The sequence below is a fragment of the Coccidioides immitis genome (genome assembly GCF_000149335.2).
Source record: "Coccidioides immitis RS genomic scaffold supercont3.2, whole genome shotgun sequence".
NCBI lineage: Eukaryota > Fungi > Ascomycota > Eurotiomycetes > Onygenales > Onygenaceae > Coccidioides > Coccidioides immitis.
The window spans coordinates 4,661,283-4,670,939 of NW_004504309.1; the positions used below are offsets into that span (position 1 = coordinate 4,661,283).

Sequence of the window (9,657 nt, forward strand, 5' to 3'; positions counted from 1 at the left end):
TGTTGTTCATATTATTTGCTGATATCTTGCTGATAATAGCTTCACTACTACCAGCACTTTTATTAATGTTCATTTCATTTATATTGATCTCTATCTTTATTAGGTCTGCAACATAAAGTGTTGTTGTGGCTTATCTCATAAGTCTTGATGGTATTGTACTAATTTAGGCAATTCTACGTTGGAGTGTTCAGAATATTAGAAGAAGACCTGATATAGACTTTGTAGATTATTCTAGATTTGGGGTACAAAAGAACTAAATAGGTGTGAGGCTTACAACTAATGAGAGAGAGTCATGTGTAACATATAGATCTGCTAACTAGAAGACTGAACACTAAGATTCTCACAATTCATGAGAATCATGTGATTCTTATATGTTCAGAGATATGGCCATGTGGTGTCCTAAACATCCAATATTATCTAATGCAAGATTGGTCTAGACCTACATTCATAACAATTTCAAACTTATGTTATAATATAAGTAATTATTCTTCTTCTATTTCCAACATCTGTTAGTATATCTGAGATTTGTTACAAAAATAGCTGAATGCTTAGTTAATTTAGACAGTATTTATTACTCTGTATAGTGATTTTCTCAGATGAAAGTGCTGTTTTATCAAGACTAGTTATATTTTATATTTGCTGAGTAATTTGCTGTAGTAATAAGATGCTTTTGAAAGCTTTATATTCTTAAAGTTATCTGATTTCTCTATTAGTTGTGTCTGCAAGAGAAATTCTGAAGAAAAATTATTGTTTGTCAATCTCTGTTTATATTTGATCTGTTTTTACAGTCTGTATATTTTATTTTGTTCACATATATCTGCTAGATTCTTTTGCAGGTGTGTCTTCTTTTCTTTAAGAATCTCTTCTCTTCAGATTTTATCTGAAGTATTAAAGAATGCATCTTTATTATCTGCATTATTTACTGATATTTTACTGGTAATACCTCTACTGCTACCAGCATCTTTATTAATATTTATTTTCTTTACATTAGTGTTCATCTCTGTCAGGTCTGTAATATAAAATGTTATTGTAGTTTATCTTGTAGATCTTGGTGACATTATACTGACTCAGATAATTGTATGTTGAAAAGTGTCCAGAATGTTAGAGAAGCTTGACATAGATCTTGTAAATTGTTTCAGAATTAAAATATAAAAAAGCTAAGTAGATCTGATGCTTATAACTGGTGAAAGAAAGTTATGCATAGAATATATAGATCTGGTAATTAGAAGACTGAATGCTGGAATTTTCACAATTTATGTAAATCATATGATTCTTATATATTCAGAGTTATGAGCCATGTGATATTCTCTGAACATCTGATATCATGTAATGCTTGATTGGTCTAGATCTATGTTCATAACACTTTGTGCCAGCATTAAATCAGCTTTATTAACTTGATACTCTTGGTATAGCTGAGCCAAATTGATCTCTGCAAATTCTGACCAATCTTTACTAAATACTAGTATGTTTTATACTGTTTGGTAGCTGAGAAATCAGAATCAATTAGTGAAAAATAACTTTTCAAATGTTAGAGAAGCTTAATGTAGGTCTCATAAGTTGTTCCAGAATTGAAGTACAAAAGAGTATTACAAATATAGATCTAGATCAACCCAGCATCAGATCACATCAGATGTTCAGGAAACATTATATAGTTATATCTCTGAATATATAAGAATTGCACAATTTTTACAGGTTATAGAAATCTCAGTATTCAGTTTTCTAATTAGTGAATCTATATGTTTTACACATGACTCCCTTTTATTAGGTGTAGATATTATATCTATTTAGCTCTTTTAAAAAATGATTAGTCTTAATAAAACAGCATTTTTATCTGAGAAAATCACTATATAAAGCAATAAATGCTATCAGAATTAATTAGATGTTTAGTTATTTTCATGACAAATCTTAGATACATTAGCAGATGTTAAAAATAGAAGAAGAAAAAAGACTTATATTATAAAATGAGTTTGAAACATAATATAAGAATAATATTGAACTCAAGATCAATTGCTGTTAAGATACAATACAGTAATATTATAATACTACTCAATAGAAAGACTAATCAATATCTTTATTTTTTATATATATTACTGAACTTGAATAAGATCTGAATAATCACTAAATGAATTTTTCTGTATACTCTTTTTACAGACAAAGCTTAAATTAATTATCTGAGCTGAACTTGATAAATTACAATACTAATTAAAAATAGTTACAGAATTACAAGAGCAAGCAACTCTTATTAAGTTTATTCTAGACAAGAAGAAGCAAAGTCAGAATAATAAGAACTTAAATAAGAACAAACGAAAAAACTCAATCTTTTAAAGAAAAGATGTGTTCTAACAAAATAATAAAGAAAAACTCTTACAGTTAAAGAAGATACCTCCAAAACCACTTTTAAAGATATCTGAAGAGAAATATAAATAACAAATAGAGAAAAGTCTCTGTTTAAGATGTGATTAATCAGACTATAGAGTGAAGTTTTGTTCAAACAGCTTTAACAAGTTCTAGTAAACAGATAAAAAGAATGAAATCCAGATAAAGACTAGAGTCATAAAGCTCATGCATCAATCAGATCAAATACTAGAAAGATGAAGAATAAATTCACTAGAGAAGACAAGCAGGCACAGTATATATCTGTTAATCATACTAACTATACTGTCAGATACTTTTACAAAACAAGCTGCACTATTAAACTTAAATACTATAGTGAACAGCATTTTCTACAAAATGATGTCTCAATTGAACTAGAATCAGCCAGAGACACTTATAGAAGTTATTAAAATATTGAATAAAGCTGAGACTGACTGGTATAATATCTACAAGACCTAACTTACTATAATAAACTTTATAAGAATTATAAAAATAGTAAGATAAACATTTACAGTAATTAATATGATTAATGTAAATATAGTTTTAGATATATTATGATTAAAAGACTTTAATCCAGATATTTACTGAAAGAACAAAATATGATATTATTAATTTTCAGAAAAAATAGTAAAACTTCTAAGTGCAGATAAATTTTTCTGAATAATATATATTAAGAACAAACTCTTTTATATTATTTTTATGTCAGATAATAATCAAGTTCTGACAGAAATGCCTGAGTGATTAAGAAACTATAAAGATATTTTCTCAGAAGAAAAAGCAGCAGAATTACTGAAATTAATAAAGATTAGTTATCTAATTATTCTTAAAGACAGCTGTAAACTCTTATATATATTAATTTATAAATTATTACTCAAGCAAACAGAGATTTTACAAGAGTATATCAAGAACAAGCTCTGTAAGAATTGAATACATCTATTATAAAGTTCAGCAGAGACTCTAGTATTATTTGTACTCAAGACTGATAAAGAACTCAGACTCTGTATTAATTATTATAATCTTAATACAGTTACAGTAAAGAACTGTTACTCTCTGCTGTTGATAGATAAAATGCTAAGCTAGCTTGTAAAAGTATACTACTTTTCTAAAGTAGATCTATATAATATCTACTACCAGATTAGAATCAGAGAAGAAGATAAATAAAAGATCATGTTTTATATAAAGTTTGAAAGTTTTAAGTATCTTGTCATATTTTTTAGGTTGTTAAATATATTAATAATCTTTCAGTTCTATATTAATAGAGCACTGGCAGGTCTAATTAATATATGCTGTATAGTTTATCTAGATAATATTCTTATCTTTTCAGTCTCAGAGAAGAAGTATGAGAAACATGTTAGATTAGTTATAGAGTGTCTAAGAGAATTACAAAGCTTGCTAAGTGTACTTTTAAAAGATAAATAATCTTGTATCTTAAATATATTATTAATACTGAAGATATTAAGATGAATGTAAAGCAGATACAGATAATTATAGAGTAATCTTTATTATAAAATTTTTATAATATTCAGATATTTCTGGATTTTACAAACTTCTATAAAAGATTCATATATAAGTACTTAATTATTGTGACACTATTAATAGATCTTTTAAAGAGCAGTAAAAATAAATAAAAGAAAGAATCTTTTCTTCTGATATCTGCAGTTAGGAAAGTATGTTATAAGTTACAGATAATCTTTTTCAGAGAGTCTGTTATCTAACACTATAATTCTGAATATAGAATACAGCTGAAGACAGATACTTTAAAGTATACTGCAGATATAATATTGCTACAGTTATTTGAAAATAAGTGGCATTCAGTTGTCTACTGATTATTCAAGTTTGATCAGATCTAACAAGTCTATAACATACTAGATAAAAAGATATTGACTATTGTTCAAGTATTTATTTATTAGCAGCAGTACTTAGAAGAGATAAAGTATTTTATAAAGATTATTACAGATTACACAAATCTTCATTTATTCATAAAATCTATAAACAAGATAGTACAACAACAATATATAAGATGGATTGAGATTCTCAAAGTATACGACTTTGAGATTCTCTACTACTCTAGAAAGTATAATTCAGCTGACACTTTATTATAAAGACCAGATTATATCAAATTAGAAGAAGACATTAGTCTATCTACATATATACTTAAACAATATGATACAGATAATATTCCAGAGTGAAATTTATTTAAAGAAACTTTTTTTGATAAAGAAGATATTTAAAGACATGCTGCTTATACTGTTTAAAGCAGCAGAATAAAGATAATACAGAGAAGATTTAATAATATCAAGACAACAGTTAAGTTAGTTCAAGAAGTACATCAGAAATGCTGAAAAGACTTAATATAGAAATTACAGAAGACTTTGGATTTCTTATATATATATAAATATAGTAATAGAAGATAAAAAGATTTATAATAAATTAACTGTGAGTATGTTAAATTTGTTGCTAGAAGTACAGAAAAACAATCTCTCTATACAAGCAAGATTTGCTGAGATAGAATTTCAGCAGTTAGAGTAAAAAATAGATAAACAAGATCTTTTAACAAAAAGTAGCAGAATTTATATTTCTAGTAATTTAGCTTTTAGACAGAAACTACTACAAGTTCATTACAATAACTTATTTACTAGTTACTTTAGTGTGATGAAGATATTTGTCTTGCTCCAGTGAAAATATAAATAGTACTTAATAAGACAAAATATTCAGATATATATATATAAATGCCAAATCTGTTAATAAGAAAAAACTCTAATACATAAATTATATAAGTTGCTTACTTTATTATTAATACTTAGTAATCTCTGATATTTGATATTTATAAACTTTATAATAAATCTTTCTTCAAGTAGAGAAAAGAGAAATTTATACAATACAGTTCTGGATATTATGAATTAATTTACAAAGCTTGCACATCTTCTTGCATGTAAAAAGAAGATTAATATATCAGAAATAATAAATCTCTTACTGAAGAAGATGTTCAAGAACTTCAGATTTTTAAATAATATTATCTTGAACCAGAAATCTGTCTTTACAAGCAAATATTAATCAGAGCTATATTTTCACATGAAAGTTAGATAAAAACTTAGTACAGCTTTTCATCTACAAACAGATAATCAAACAGAGCTCTATACTTGACAAGATTTTAAAGAGATATTTTTATATTTATTATAGTTATAGGCAAGATAATTAGAAGAAGTAGCTGGTGTATGCAAAGTTTGCATATAATAAATCAGAATATTTTATAATATATATATCTCTGTTTAGAGTAATGTATAGCTTTGAATCTAGAGAATCAGACAAAATCCAGAAGTTGACTAATAATATACAGATAATACTTAACAGAAGACTGAGAATAATCTCTGTATTAAGAAATAATCTAATAGAATATTTAACAAAAGCAAAAGAAGACTAAGTACAGTTTTATAACTATAAATAACAAGACAAAATATATGCATCTGATAATAAAGTAATGTTGTTATCAAGAAACTTGCAAATAATATACTTTTGTAAAAAGTTAGATAATAAGTACTATAGACCTTTCTCAGTAATAGAGGCTGTAGAAAATAATATATATTAACTAAAACTTTTTCTAAGCTATTAGATTTACAATATCTTTCATGTCTTATTATTGAAATTATATTATATAAGAAAGAGTGAGATATTAATGTATTCTCTTACAGTACTGGTAAATAACTATTATAAGTAAGAAGTAGATGAAATTCTAGATAATAAAATGTGCTATTATAAGAAACATTACCTAGTAAAATGAAAGAAATTCTCTATTGAGAAATCAATATAGAAATCTGAGAAAAATCTTGAAAATACATAAGAAGTTCTTAAGAATTATCTACAAAAAAAGCAAAGTCATTTTAAGATAAACAAACTTACATACAAAAAGAAGACAAAATATGTTAAAGACAACCATATATAATAAAGCCAAATAATTAATGACAAGAAGTACTATAAGAGTGCTCAAAACACAGTTATAATAAAGACAAGTCAGCTAAAGACAGACATGATTTGGGTGTTGTGAGAACAGACAGCATAATTACAGATAGCATAACAACAGACAGCACAGCCATAGAAGAAGATATAACAGTAGAAGAACATTAAGATGAATAAAGTATCTTCATAATATTATAAAAATCAGAAGAAACAGCATCAGTTAGATTATCAATAAAAGAAGCAACATTAGCCTACATAAAAATTAATCTAAAACAAGCAGAAATAATAGATTAAACATATAAAATCAGTTTTAACTGTTTTACAAAGTTTTTTTATATCACTAGTTAGATATGTGGCTAGCTGGTCAATCAATACCTGCACATTTCCAACCTTAATCTGGATTTGAGACATTCCAGCACAAATAGAAGTAAGAAAACATAGAGATTCTTGAACATCAGCATCAGAAGAAACATAGATGATGTTATTAACTAATAATATTAAATAATAACAATATTTTTTTAAAAGACCTGCAATGAGAAACAGAGTATAATAATATAAGAAGCTTATTTTTCTAGCAGATCTTTTTTAATTCTTTAATATACTTGAGTCTAGACCATAATAATTCTGCATCAAACCACACATCTCTTTTATAAGCCCGGCGTGGGTGGCTCAATGGCAACAGCACCACCTGGCTCAGGCTGCCCTCCCCCAGGGGCGGGGGTTTGAATCCCTCCACAGGCGCCACTAATGCTTTTTTGCCCGCCAAAGAAGGTGATAAAATTTGGATAGTTTCAGCTCTATTCTCAACTAAAAGCCAGGGGCCCCTAGGGGCCACCTTTAACCAGGGAATAGCTTTGAAAACCACCTGACTGGTTGGAACTCTTGCTGCCCCACTGTGTGCAAGGTGGGGGGGGGGGTGCTTGACCACTAGCTGCATGCTTGGTTAGTGGCTGGCAGGGGGAACTAGCTAGACAGGGCACCCCAGGCCTATCTTGGCCCTCCAGGGCTGTGTGTGTGGGTCCTAGGCCCCTGCTTAGTGATAACATTAGGGCTAAGTCTTAGATACAGCATGGGGAATAGGCTATAGGATAGGTGGTTAGTTCCAGAAGGTGACTGGGCCCCCTGGAGCAAGACTGTGATGGCCAATTGGTAGGCTGGGATGCTGAGATTGGTAGCTGGAAGCCTAGGGCTTGGGGAGTTCCAGGTGGGCAGCGGCCCCTAGCTAGGGAAGCAGAACCTGCTAGAGGGGCTGACAGGATGGATGCGGCAGTTGGTTGCTATAGGCATTGTATATAGCAGCTTAAGGTGCAAAGCCTTCAGTAGGAGGGCAGACAAGAAAACAGCTAAAGATAGTCATATAAATAGAATTAAAAATCTAGATAATAGATCTGTAATTCTCTATTCAGATGGATTCAAAGCTGAAGAAAATCAATATGCTAGTGCTGGTGTATACAATCTACAAGATAATATTAGATTTTTATAGAATCTAGGCAAATATCTTGAAGTCTTTGATGCAGAACTGTTTGCTATAGATAAAGCATTTAAATTAGCAAGTTCTATCTCTCAGTCTTAATCAAGATCAATATCAGATATCTGGGTGTTTTCTGATAGTCAAGCTGCTATTCAGAGACTCATGAATCAAGATCTTAATTCTGGCTTATATTATCTTCAATCTATAAGAAAAACTGCTAAGTGTATTAAAAATCAGCAAATTAATCTACATCTTCATTGGGTTCCTGCACATGTAAATATACATGGAAATGAAGAAGCTGATCTAGCAGCAAAGAAAGCTACAGAATTAAATTAAGTTTGTTTTGAAAGATATATATCTCTTACTTATATAAAAAAACAAATAAAAGAACAAGTAATAATAAAGTGGTTTGAAGAACTTTTTAATAGAGAAAGTTCTACAAATCACTACTCTTAATTCAAAATAAAATTCAGATAGAAAGCATCTACTCTTTCTATATCTAAGAAGATATGGTCAACTATTTGCCAATTAAAGCTTGGTCATGAATATTTCAGATCTTATCTAATAAGATTATCTGACTACTCTTCCAATTTATACTATTTCTGTAATTGTGTTGAAAATTGAAAGCATCTACTATTAGACTGCTCAGCTTATTATACTGAAAGAAGAAAAATTCAACAAGAACTTGATATTTCTCAACTATCTTTAAATTTTATTTTTGAAACTGAATTAGGCTTAAAATGGCTAGTTTTATTTCTGAAATGTACTGGAATAGCTACTAGACAGTGGCTTTTCTAAATATGCTAATTTTATTTCTTTTTGATTTGTATCACATTGCTACAAGAATTATTATTTTTCTTTAAAATTAATATTATGTCCTATCTGCTATTTGACTTTTGTGGAGAAAGAACATCTTATATTATCTTGAAATACTTTGAATTTTTTCCTTTATTCAGTTTCTATAATGTATACTAAATAAATTCTAACAGAGAAGCTGTTAGATAGTCTTTATAGTCACTGACTGCATAAGACTATAATGAATAATAATAATAATAATAATAATAATAACATCTCTTTTATAAGAGTTACTTGTTGAAAATCAGTAGAATCAAGATCTAGATATATCTTGTGAAGATGTAACAATTTGTGAACAAGACTATTTGTGAATTTATAAATCTATATCTATATTAAAATAGTAAGAAAACAAGTCAAAAATCTTATACATCACCATATTTACAGATAGTATACTCTAGACAGTATTTACAAGAATTCTTTTCTTTTTTTCATACACAAGATAACTTCTATTCAAGACAATCTGTAAACATAAAGTACACACAAATAAAACAGAGAAAAATATCTTTATCTTCATTCATAACAAGAATCTGAGTCAATAACATGATGGAAATCATAAAGCAGAACAAGATTGCAAAACATGAAGAAGAAGAAAAGAGAAACAAGAACAAGAAAATCTTTATTTATATCTATTCTATAATACACACTAGTCACTAGTTCTATAACTTATTGATAAACAAACACAACAACAGATAACAGATAATATAGCAACCAGATAAGCAAACAAACAAAGAAATTATAACATGACAAAATACTGAACTTTTATAATAAAATAATTAATGTTCTATAATAAAGAATACAAAGAATATCTACTATAACCAGCAGTAATACCCATGTGAAATATCTATATAGACAAGTAGTAGAGATGCAGAAGCCTGCACATTCAAGAATCTACAATGCTCTGCTAATAACAGAGAAGCTATAACAATATATGAAAAACCATCTCAGTAACTTTATGTCTCAGAGTCTGAGACCTCTGGAGAGAGGATAGTGTTATAAATATAGGT

At 28.3% G+C, this 9,657-nt stretch overlaps 1 pseudogene across 1 annotated transcript; it reads left to right on the forward strand.

The window, feature by feature from the left end:
• Positions 1–6,985: 6,985 nt before the first annotated feature.
• CIMG_15061 lies at positions 6,986–7,068 on the forward strand (annotated as a pseudogene). Its single transcript has one exon. The product of its transcript is annotated as a tRNA-OTHER (tRNA).
• Positions 7,069–9,657: the final 2,589 nt, after the last annotated feature.